Genomic DNA, 12,429 nt, shown 5'->3' on the forward strand with positions numbered 1-12,429 from the left:
CACCTTGATGGGGAAGAGTGTTGGGATATCGGAAGCCCACAAGCCCTCTAGTGGTAACAGTGGGACTGAGGTCCCCACCAATGGGTAGTCACAACTGCACCTTCACAGCTCCAAAGGTGGCTGTGCTGGGGGCTGAGCCGCAGAGCCAGGCTGACTCTCTAATAGAGACATGTGGCTCTCGAGCTGGCATAGAAGATCACTGAACTGCTCGTTGATCGCTCTACGCACGACAACCCCGACCTGGACGGGTGACAGGTGCCTGTCCATGACCACTCCTGGGGGGGGTGAGCCCCATCCCCTGAGGCAGTTCCACCTGAAGGTGGTGCAGGACCAACAGACAGGGAGGTCCAGGGTTGGGCCCCAAACATTCTGGTGCCCAGTGCCTCGGCCAGCTTAGGTGGGACAGGTGGGTCCACTGGGACCAGCCTTCCCAAGTGTGCTATAGTGTTTAGATTTCATCATCATATATGGGTTAGTAATAGTCAACACATTCCAGGGTTAGGTATAACAGCATGCATAGATATTCCCATTAACCCAGACACCAGATACGGAACGGTTGCATAGCAAACAAAACACATGCATATATGTGACCACAGTGGCAATAAAGACAGCATGCAGGTACATTGATTGCACCATACCAACAATGTTGGAATAATTCAATATGGCACATGCATGGGAACCATTAAAATATTTATCAAACAATTGGACATTATTAGTGTCAGTACATACCAGTTGGGGTGGGTATGTTGATTATTGTTGGAAATAAGGTGGGGGGGAGAGAAATATGTCAATTAACAAGTAGTATATTCCTGTAGTCCACATTACTTTCCTAGTCAGTGCTGTTATCTGTACCTTACAAGTCTTACTACACTGCCCTATAGCTTTATTTTGGTCAGTGATATGGCTGTTGTCATCATTACACATGAACTGGTTTTACCTGCAGTATACACCTCATACCTGGTATACCTGTGGAGGGAATGTTTGTTAACACTGGCTAACTGTTTGTACACATATGCCTGGATTCCAGGTTGATGTTTTGCACAATGCTATCCAACTCTTTCTGCACAGACTCTGGCCATGTGTTGGCCACATGCTGGTGTGCCTGGACATATCTAGAATATTGCCCTCTTCCACCTTTAGTGACCTTGACACACACATATACATGCTTTCCTACACAGTTATATTATGTAGCTCAGTGTGGGTGCCAGTGGCCAGTGATACTTTATTATTCAGAGAAACTGCAACACTCACAATCCCCTACAATACCAGGGTGGACAGTACCAGTACAAGTTATATTGGTCGGTATTTCTCAGCACAGTGTTCGTATCCAAAGTAACTGTGGGAGCAATGTTTGTTAGCACTACCTGACTGTTGCCACACAAACTTCCAGATTACACATTAGTATTATGCACATACATCTCACTCTTTTACTGTACACACTCTGGTCACAGCTTGACAACATGGGAGTGTAGACAGGCCATACTTGAAATATTACTCTGCTAACAGTTTTGGAGGTTGCTACAGTGACAGGTGTGTTCTCATGATGGTTGACAATCACTTGTATTCCCTGTTTGCTGGCTACACATCTGGGATCATCCCACAAACTTACCAGGGGGACAGGCAGCAGATATGGGCACATATACTGGACATTCTGGCCACAAGTGTACAGTTGTGGGGTATGAATCTGTATGCAGTCTACTTCTACTCCCAGGATTCAGATCATGGTTGTGTCTGCTGCAATGTAAACACTGTCTATCACAGTTGTGTCTGCTATATTGATATTGCTGTATATCTCCAATCTGCTTTCTGTCTTATTAATCCCCTGTGTTTATGTATTCTGACCTTGTATGACAACACTCTTATACAGAATTCCTAGACAGTTATATGTTGTAGGACAGTGTGGGTGACAGTGATGTGTAATACCTCATTATTCAGAGCAACTGCATATCACTCTTGTATTTCTGGGCATAGTGTTGCTATCTGACAAACCTGTGGAAATAATGTTTATTAGCACTACCTGAATGTTCCCACACACAGTACCAGGTTCCACATTACTATTATGCACATACATCCCACTCTGTTACTGTACACACTCTGACCACAGCTTAACAATTTGGGGTGTAAATGGGACATATGTGGCTTTTTAGTCACATAAGGTGTTGGGGCGTTGCTAGTGTGCTAGGTCTGTTGTCATAGATGTGTGTCAATCAGTTGTATTTCCTGTTTGCTGCCTATACATCTGGGATCATCCCACTGATTTCCCAGGGGACAGGTTGATAGGCAATAGATATGTGCCACTTTAATAGACATTCTGGACATAGTTGTACAGTTGTAGGGTATGATTCTGTATGTAGACTACTACCACTGGCAGGATTCGAACCGTGGCTGTGTATGCTAAAAGCACAACAGTTCACATCTCAGTTGCATGTGCTATTCTGTTTTTGTTGTCTGTATTTTCCCTGTTTATTGTCTATGGGTATCTCAGTTGTACTAAATGGCCACTGGGGATTACACCTGTCGTATACAGGCATTCCTACACATTCAATTTATGGTGCATGGTGTGGGTAACAGTGCTTAATACTACAGTACTATTACATGATTGCAAATCGACATTACCATATGGTACCAGAATACACCCATGCAGTCCAGTAGTTAGACCTGTTTTGTCAGGATATTACACTTTCTTGCCATAGAAAAAATATGATAATCTTCCTGCCATATTCTCTAGTGTATGCAGTACTTGCCTTGACCAATACAGGTTTTACACAAGCAATTAATTTACTACTACTTTTATTTTTATTTCCTATGACAATAAAAGCATGAGTATTACTGACCTGCCTCACATCGCAACCACCCCAGGCGGCAGAAGTGGGCCTCCTGGTTCGAGGCTCGCTCCACTGCAGCTGTGGGGGACATAACACGAATATTTAGCCATACCTATCCATGATATACCTGAGCTGGCACTTATTACACACATACTGAGGTGATGCTTACAGAAATCTGGAACATCCCCTGATGCTCTAGCCTCTTGGAGCCTCTCCTCCAAGAGGTCCCCCTTCCACCACTTCAGGTCAGCAAAGTGGTGCCTGACCTACTCACCAGTTCGGGGTATGCCAGTGGCACTGGTGAGATCGCGGGCGAGATGGTCCCAGGCCTCCACCTTATATTGGGAGCCCTGGTACTGGCCCTGAAGCAGTCTCTGTGTATGGTCTTTAACTAGGAGTCCTGCCATGACCTTGGACTCCTGGATGCACCAGCGCTGTGCCTGGAAGCGCACTCCTTCTCCCCTTACTGCCATGATGCCTTCAAGGGGAAGCTACAACCAGTTATGAGATGTATTCCCACCTCTTGGGTTTAAGTAGGGCTGATTTCCCACACTTTTCCATGATTGGCCGATTTTGAAAAGGCTAAGCTATGGGCAAACCTGCTTACCTAAGGTTGGCATTGTTTAAAGGGGTATACCACTGGGCACATAGATTTAGCTGGTCTACACATTGCTCACACCTCCTAAGCTGGCCTGTGCAATGCTTAGCATTGCTTACATTAGACCTTCATTATAATGCCTTTTTGGCATTGTGTTATTATTCATTACACCTTATATGTATGCCTGGTATACCTGATTGATGTGTAAGTACACTCTGTGGGGTCCTTGTGTTTTATTGGGGACTTTAACACTCTATTACAATTACACCTCACTTCTGGGCTTATTGCTGTACTCCAGTTCAAATATTTATATTATGTAGTGGGTTTTGGCACATATGACTGTATACTGATGCCTTTCACAGGTTCAGTTTGGTTATACTATGGTGAGGACATGTTTACTGCTACCTCATTCTTCTGTACTTCTTTGATGGCTTGGTAGATAACTACTAAGACTATGGTGTATAGGGTCCTGGGTTCAAGACTGGCATGGCTGTTTATTTTGTTGATGGGTAGAACAAGAGCCATTGGATACACAGTGATTAAGGCACTTTTGAGCAGTTGTAAGTGGGTTTGCGTGATGGTAAGCACTGCTAACCTGTAGTTATATCTGCTTACAGAAAGTTACCTTTAGAATTGCTTAGCCAGTGTAGGCATTGCTTACTGCCGTGCAAACGGGCTTAAGGCTGCTTACTATTGCTTACATATGCTTACTACTACTTATTTGTGCTTAGACCTGCTTACTAGTGCCTTATTCATTATGACACTGACACCTCACATGTGCATTTACTGCAGTACTCCAGTTCATAAATACATGTTATTTAGTGGGTTATGCAACAAAAATATTGGTCATAAAGTGCTTTGCCATGTAAAATAGACAGTGCTGCAGTGGGACTCGAACCAGAAATGCCTGCTCATTAGGCAAATGCTCTGCCCACTACACTATTGATGTGCTGCTGCATTTTCATATATCTTCCCTGTTATCCTCTTCAGCCTTTTAAGCTGCTTTAACCGTAGCTAAGCGATGGGCACACCTATGCACCTACAGTTAACTTCAATCGGATTTAAAAAAAAAATTTAGGGTTTCTTCATTTTATTACTACATTCTGTTGCTGTTATACACAAGGGGGACTGTTGGTGGGGATATGCGGTCACCTGTGAGTGGTTTCGCTCATTGCATACCCCTTTCTACTGTTCTACATTGCAGGGGCATGTTTATTCTGAAAGCTCTGCTCTCAGACATGCCCCCCTGCACTCTTACATGCTCCGTGTAAGCCTAGGAGCTCGGACAGCGCGCCTTATTAATATGCATGGCGCACTGCCATCCAGCTCCTAAATTGTCGCTTCAGTGCAGGACTAAGCTAGTCCTGTACAGAAGTTTTGTAAATCCGGGGGATTATCTCTGATAGAACAATAAATATACTGCAGACAACACATACCAAAATGTATGGTAAAAAACAGACATACTAAATAATAATATTAAATAATAAATCTATAATATCAATAACTGGTCTAAGGACTATCTGACAACATCCTCCTATATATATATATATATATATATATATATATATATATATATATATATATATATATTAATACGAATCAATAGGTGCCTTTATTTGAACAATCTCCTGGCCTTTCAAGCGGATATTTTCAAGGGGATGTTGGCATTCAATCCTTTCTCAGCATCTGCTTGCATCCTTATGATCCATCTAGTTTCATACGACTCTGTGATGTTTTGAAAATCCCCTTATACACTGACTACTGTGTAATGTTTCAGTAATCATGAATTTAAATGTATGGTCATCAGATGTAATGGCAATATATTTAGCTAGAGCATTAGTATGGTCTTTCAACCTAATACTGTATAAATGCTCCCAAATCCTGTCTCATAGTCTCCTATTCATTTTGCCTACGTAAAGTGATTTACAGGGTGTACATTGTGTTAAATAAACAATATTAGTGCTATTGCAATCTAAACTCTCTACCATATATGGGATGTATAAAATGCCCTGTGCTATCTATATAACTGCAGTATGAGCATCCACCACAGGGGTGTGTGCAATTTATCCTGCTTTTATGGATATTTGGCTGAACATAATTATTATGACTACATAAAAGTCCTTTGATAGATTTCCTATTCTTATAATTAAACCTTGGTTTATTACCCACTATTCTTTTAATTCTCTCATCTGTAGTTAAAATATTCCAATGTCTACTTATAATATCAGTAACTTGCTTTACATTGCTGCTATAAAACATGCTGAATCATATCTGTTTATCATCATATTGTCTATCAACCCGATTGAACCCTCTGGGTCCTTCAGAAAAATAAAGTTTTGCTGTAGTAGATCTAAGTGATCTTACTTCTCCCATAACATCCATAACTTCTTTCCTGTTATATCCTCTCACTACCTCCTCTCTCCATCTACTCCACTAATGGCACTATAATAGAACCAGTTAACCAAACAAAACTACTTGGCGTCACAATAGACAACAACCTAACATTCAATAAACACATACCACTCACAATTAAGAAAGTTCACATCAAACTTGGTGCTGTATATAGGGCCAAACCTTACCTTACTCAAAATGCCAGACTAGCCACAGCCAGATCCCACCTCCTAGCTACTCTTCTCTACTGTTCTCAGCTTTTCACTAACCTGCACAAGTCTGATTTACATCTACTTGATTCCTGCTATAACAAAATAGCAAACTTTGCTGCTAATATACCCAACAGGACCCATGATTGCCTTGCTCTTCAAAAACTACACTGGTTTGAATTTCCCAGTCTGTTATCACTCAATCAGCTCATAACTGCCCACTCCATTATCCACAAACCTGAAAACTGCCCTGCACTCTCCATCCTAGTGCAACTACCAACCCCAGGACCTTTAGATCATCCGATAAACTTATACTCAAGGTTACAAAGTCCCATAAGTACTTTTTTGACTCTCTCTTCTTCAAAGTAGCCAAACAATTGAACTATTACCCCAGAATATCTTAAAAAACACAGATTGTCATAGCTTCAAAAAACTCCTAAAGGAATACCTTACTCAACAATGGCTATGCTCCTGTAATACTCCTGGCTAGTTTCTCATGCCTTCAATCAAATGTTTTCCATTCTGCTATCTTCTTGTCTTACTTCTACCAAATGAAAATACAACAATTTTTTTTAGTTATATATCTAATGAGTTTCATATTACTGTCTGTACTAAGGGTTAAGAAATGTAATGTTTTCTGTTTTGCATTCCCCTTTTTGTAAATTGTGATTGTTGGCAACTGTCAAACTTTTTGTATATTGTTTGTAAATCTTTTAAAAATGTTTGTAATATTTTTGTACTATTGTTATGGAGCTTATCTCCCCGGGTCTCTGCTGAAAATGGGCTACTTCCCCAGCTGGACTCTACCCAGTTAACAAATGTAAAATAAAATAATTAAAATAAATACCACTGTCTTATATCTAATATTCACATACCCAATGGCCTGAGTTGTTCCCAGTACTCAAAGTGTCCTGCTCAGTTACTACTGCCAGCCAGATTGGAGTCCTGATCATCGCTCCAACCTCTCTGATGTCAGTTGATAGGCTAATCTTATCCCTTAACTCCAATGTGATCAATAATGTAAATATAATGAAAATGACCTGATAAACCACTGAAACCTAAGGCATCACAATTTATTTTATCTTTTGTTCATTAGTTACAACCTGACTGCAAATATTTTCCTGACAATAACCTCCCTGTGTAGCTCATCACTCCTGTAACTTATTGTACAGATGTTTTGAGGATGCCTAAATCTACTGGGTTCTCTTTTTGCCAGATTAATTGCTGACTTATTCATAAAACTGGACGAGGTAAGGGTAACATGATTTTTGAACATATCTTGAGTACTCTGCTGCATGTAGCTGTATGAATACTGTAGTACTTGATTTCTTTCTTAAGCTGTTGGATAGCTATAGAGGAGACACTGTATGTTATAAGTAGAACATCTGGGCTTCTACAATGCACCTCTGAGTAACTGCTGGTTAAACTTCAATTTATTATTTTATTTATTATTTATTTTATTTTACATTTGTTGACCAGGCTAGTCTAACTGGATACATGCCCATTTTCAGTAGAGACCCGGGGAGAAAAGCTCCAAGCATCTGCAGTGAGTAAAAAATACAATATATAGTAATAGTCAAGTGGATTACAGTACATTAGCTACATAGTACATTAGCTAGATAGGTCAGAACAAATGTTTACAGAGTAAGTTAGTAGCTTTAAGCTAAGATTAAATACAGAGAACCAAAAACATGAAGTTAAAGTTTTTTTTTTTAGTACTACAGATAGGTGAGATAAAACAGAAGGGTGGAGAAGTATAAAGAGAGCAAGAGATGAAAGAGATATCAGTCAGGGTTAGAGCAGGGACACAGCCAGTGAGTTGTAAGATATTCTTTCAGATGCTTTTTAAACAGAATAGTGGAAGCAAGGGAGGAAAGTTCAGTAGGAAGCTGGTTCCAGTTTTTACCTACTGTGTTGGTGAAAAGTGAGTCTCCTGCTTTGTTATTTGATTTAATAGTGGAAACTAGAAGCTTATTGGATGAGCGTAGTATAGCAAGATTTGTGTAGGGTGAAATCAGGTTAGTGAGGATAGGGGTATTTTTAGGGTGGTAAAGGATTTTTTGGGTGCTAACAATTTGTTGATAAAGTAGTTGGTTCTGCAGTTCTAGCCATCCCAGTTGTTTGAGGTTGAGACAGTGATAAGTTCTAAAGGTGGTGCCAGTGGCAAATCTGGCTATGTTATTGTAAATGGTGGAAAGTTTGGTGAGATTATTTTTTGATAGATTGGTGTATATTGCCGAAACATAGAACAGGGTAGACATAAGGTGGGTCTGGGCAATAGTTATTCTGGCTGAAGGGGAAAGGAAGGGTTTGATTCTGTAAAGAGTGCCTAGTTTTTTGTTGACTGACTTTATAGTAGAGTTAATGTGATAATCAAATGTAAGGTTATTATCAATTGTTACTCCTAGAAGATGGGTTGAAATATCTGGGGATATGTTAGTTGCATTGTTGGAGGTTATTGTGAAGTGCAGTTGAGGTGATTTATGAGTTGGAGCAAAGAGCAATAACTTTGTTTTTTTGAGGTTCAGGAGGAGGCAGTGTTGCATGAACCAGTTTTCAACATTGCTAAATACTGTTTGGGTAAGAGACTGCAGAGAGGTTATGGACTTAGCTGAACAAATTAAAGTGGAGTCATCTGCATATTGTATGCAGGTGGCCTGAGGAATTTTGGTATGTAGGTCATTGATAAACAATAAGAAGAGTAGAGGTCCTAAAACAGAGCCTTGGGGTACTCCAGTGTTCACAGGAAGGGATTTTGAAAGATTATTATCCCACAATACTGCTTGTTGTCTGTTTTCCAGATAGGATTTAAACCAATTTAATGCTTGTGGGTCAAGAGATTGGGCTTTTAGAATGTCTGTAAGGATATTATGGTTGACCATATCAAAGGCTTTTGAAAGGTCAATAAATAATGCAGAAGTAAAAGTGTTATTGTTACGATTTTTGTTTATGGAGTCAGAAAAGGACAGAAGGGCAGTTGCTGTGTTATGGAAAGGCCTAAAGCCATGTTGGCAGTTGGCAAGTAGATTATTTTGGAGAAGGTGGTTAAGTAGTTGTCTGTGTAAGCATTTTTCCATTATCTTAGCAATTGGAGACAGTAAGGCGATAGGCCGAAAGTTGGAGAGTTCAGTAGATGATCCACCCTTATGTAGAGGGATGATGTGGGATACTTTCCAAATGGAGGGGATTTTGCTTTCTAAAATTGTTCTATTTATAAGGATGGAGATGGGATAGGCAATAGCTTTTGCTGCTATTTGCAGGTATTCAGCTGGAAGACAGTCAGCAGAAGGGGTGCATGGTTTTAGTTTTTAAAGGAATTTGCAAATGAGTGATATAGGTATCGGTTGTATTTGAAAGGCAGGAGATGGAGTCTTTGTGGTAGTTAATGGGGATGTGGTAATAGGTGGTAAAGTATTGGCTAGGGTTTGAATGGCTTCAGTAAAGTAGTTATTAAAGGCATCAGGAATTTGGTTAGAGTTATTTTGGTTGAAACCTGTTGGGGCAGGAGTTTTAGAGTGCCCTGGCTGAAGAAGTTTGTTTATGCCAGACCAGAATTTTTGTGGTTTTTGCTGATGAGTTTGTTGGAGGTGAAGGTAATAGTGTTTTTTGTCTCTGAGAATATCTTTCTTGGTTGCATTTCTTACCTGTTTATAGTAAAGGTGATCTGATGGACATTTAGAGACTCTCCATTTGGCCCAAATTTTATTTCTGAATAGGATCTTTTGCCTAGTTTATTTAGTGAGCCAGGGAGCAATTTTGGTCCTTATTTGGGAAGAATGATAGAGGGCGTGGTAATCTAGGATCTGAAGGAATCTAGTGTTAAAGTAGGTCACTGCATCATCAAGTGGAAGATGAGACATAGGTGACCAGTCACATGCTTTCAGTTCATTTTGGAAGCTCTCTTGGTTAAAAATTTTTTTTGGAATGTGAGGTTTTAAAATTATTAGTAGTTGGGCTATGGATTCTTTGTTTAATCATATAGGTTAGCATGTGGTCACTAATATCGTCAGGAAGGGTTCCTGGTTTATAAGTATCACGGTGGCTGTTTATAAGTATCCAGTCTAGAGTGGTTTCCTTGCTGCTTGGCTTATGGATTCTAGTAGGAGTGGTTATAATTTGTGAGAATCCGTAAAGATTTATATGATTGGGAGGATTAAGGGAACTGCAGGTAGCCCAGTCTATATTAAAATCACCTAATACAATGGTTTCCTGAGGTAGGTGGGTAGAGAGGTAACTAAGTACGTTTTCAAGAGTGTTGATATTGTTTCCAGGGGGAGATATGCACAGATTAGATAGATAGATTTGGCGTTGTTGATTTGAAGTTTGGCACAAAGAGTTTCTGAATTGGTATCTGATGGTAAGAGCACATTGAAGGGAGAAACTTGGAGTTCAGATTTATATAGAATGGCTACACCTCCACCCTTTTTGGTTTTACGGTCAAGTCTCAAGATATTATATCCAGGAGGGGTAATCTCTTGGTCCAAAGTTGAGGGCTTTAGCCATATCTGTGTAATACAGGGAATATCGAATGAGTGCACATCTAATAGTGCATGTAGGTGGGTAATTTTATTGTTAATGCTACGGATGTTAAGGTGAGCTATTAGGAGGGAGTTAGAGGGTCTATTTAAAGTAGTGATCGGAGGAGGTGTTAGGTTGTGTAGGTTATTGAGAATGTCAGTATTGGGGGCTGGGTTAGGATGAATATCACCATCTAATAGGGGGTGTTGGTGAGGATATTGTATAAACTTAAGGATTTTGTAGAAATTGTTTGGGCATTTTTTTATATGGAAGTAAGTAACATGGGTAGCTCTATGGTATTTAGGTAATATATAGATAGAAGAGGAGGTAATGTTACTGTGGTTGAGGTTGTTTATGGGAGAAATTGTTAGAGTTTGCTGGTAGGGATGGTGGTGTTCAGGAAGAGAGGAGTATTCGCACAAGGTTAATGTGTATGGTATTGTGAGAGAAGTAAGAGTTGAAGTTAAGAGTAGTAGGTTTGTGAGTATAGATTTGTGTGTTAGGGCCATTAGGATATGTAGTTAAGGAGTTTGGGTATATTCACGAAAGGAGTATAGTAAGTAAAACTACAGGTGGGGGAAAGGAGAGAGTGCTTAAAGAGGAAGAGTAGGTAGTGGGAGGAGGTGTACAATTAAGTAAAGTAAAATGGGTTGTAAGAGAGAAGCTGTATACAATTTAGTGAAATAAAGGTGGCTGTAAGAGAGAAGCTGTAGAATGTAAGCAAAATAGGAAGGGGTGGGGAGAGGTTAGGGAGTATTACAAGAATAGCAATTATCTAATTAGGGACTTGTAGAGGTAAGGGGTAGGGCTATTAAGTGGAGGTTGTGTGTGATAGGGCAAAAGATGTGAAGGGGTGTGGTTACAGGAAGTATATGGCTAGGACCACTGGGGGTGTGTGGGAATTGGGGGTAGGGTAGGGGAGCGGAGTGAGCCCGCAGGGCGAACGGAGCGGGTTCAGACAGGTAACTGAGAAAGTTAGGGAAGAGAAAGAAACAATCAGCTAACTACTTGGTGCCTTAGTTGGGAAGGATAGGCAAAGAAAGGAGGAAACAATGTAGAGAAAGTAAGTGGTTGCAGAGAACAAAGCTAGTGGAAAGAAGAAGGTAAAGTGGAAAGATAGGGCAGGAGGGAAATGCTCAATTCTGAGACAGAGCTTTTATGTCAAAGGAAAAATAAATAGGGAAGGATGGATGTATAAGGGGCTATCCTAGTTTAGGCTGCCATCTAGTGGTCAGATTTTGTAATGCAACAGACGCAAGGGAGCAAAGATAAAAGGTAAAGGGTTTACGAGTGCTACTGTAGATAAATTACAGGAGACAGCACAAGAGTAATAAATGAGAAAACATATGTATAGGTATTTAGGGAATAGAAAGGGGAGTATGGCTGCTGGGTATCCTGGCTAGGTAGCATATCATACAAGCACTAGATATTAAGCAAGTGTTGAAAATTACTACTCTGTTAGATAACACATACTTCCTTGCCTCCTAGTGAACTGGGTTCTTAAGCCGGACGGCAAGTCTTTTTCTAAAGAGAAGTTGGTTTGGTTTGTTTGCAGTGGGTCCTTTCACCAGGTAAGTAGATTCTTAGGGTTTTAGTGTAGGATAGATGATTCAAACCTATGAACAGTGGGGACAAGAGACTCAATGAAGGTGAAAGAAAACAGACATTTAAGAGACAGGGTAGTACACAGAGCATTCAAATTCTAAAAAACAAGCAGACATTAAATACAGTTGGGTAGTTCTCAGCTTTCAAGTTCAAACCAGCAGATGGAAAACAGTTCATTGCAGGTTTATAGACATATAGCAAGGCTTACTGTCATTTAATCAAGCATAAGCAATGATTCCAAGTGATTAAACAAAGTAAGGGCATTGTATTCCATATGACCAAA

Source organism: Protopterus annectens, chromosome 6.part0 (genome assembly GCF_019279795.1).
Source record: "Protopterus annectens isolate FY-2018-M chromosome 6.part0, PAN1.0, whole genome shotgun sequence".
NCBI lineage: Eukaryota > Metazoa > Chordata > Ceratodontiformes > Protopteridae > Protopterus > Protopterus annectens.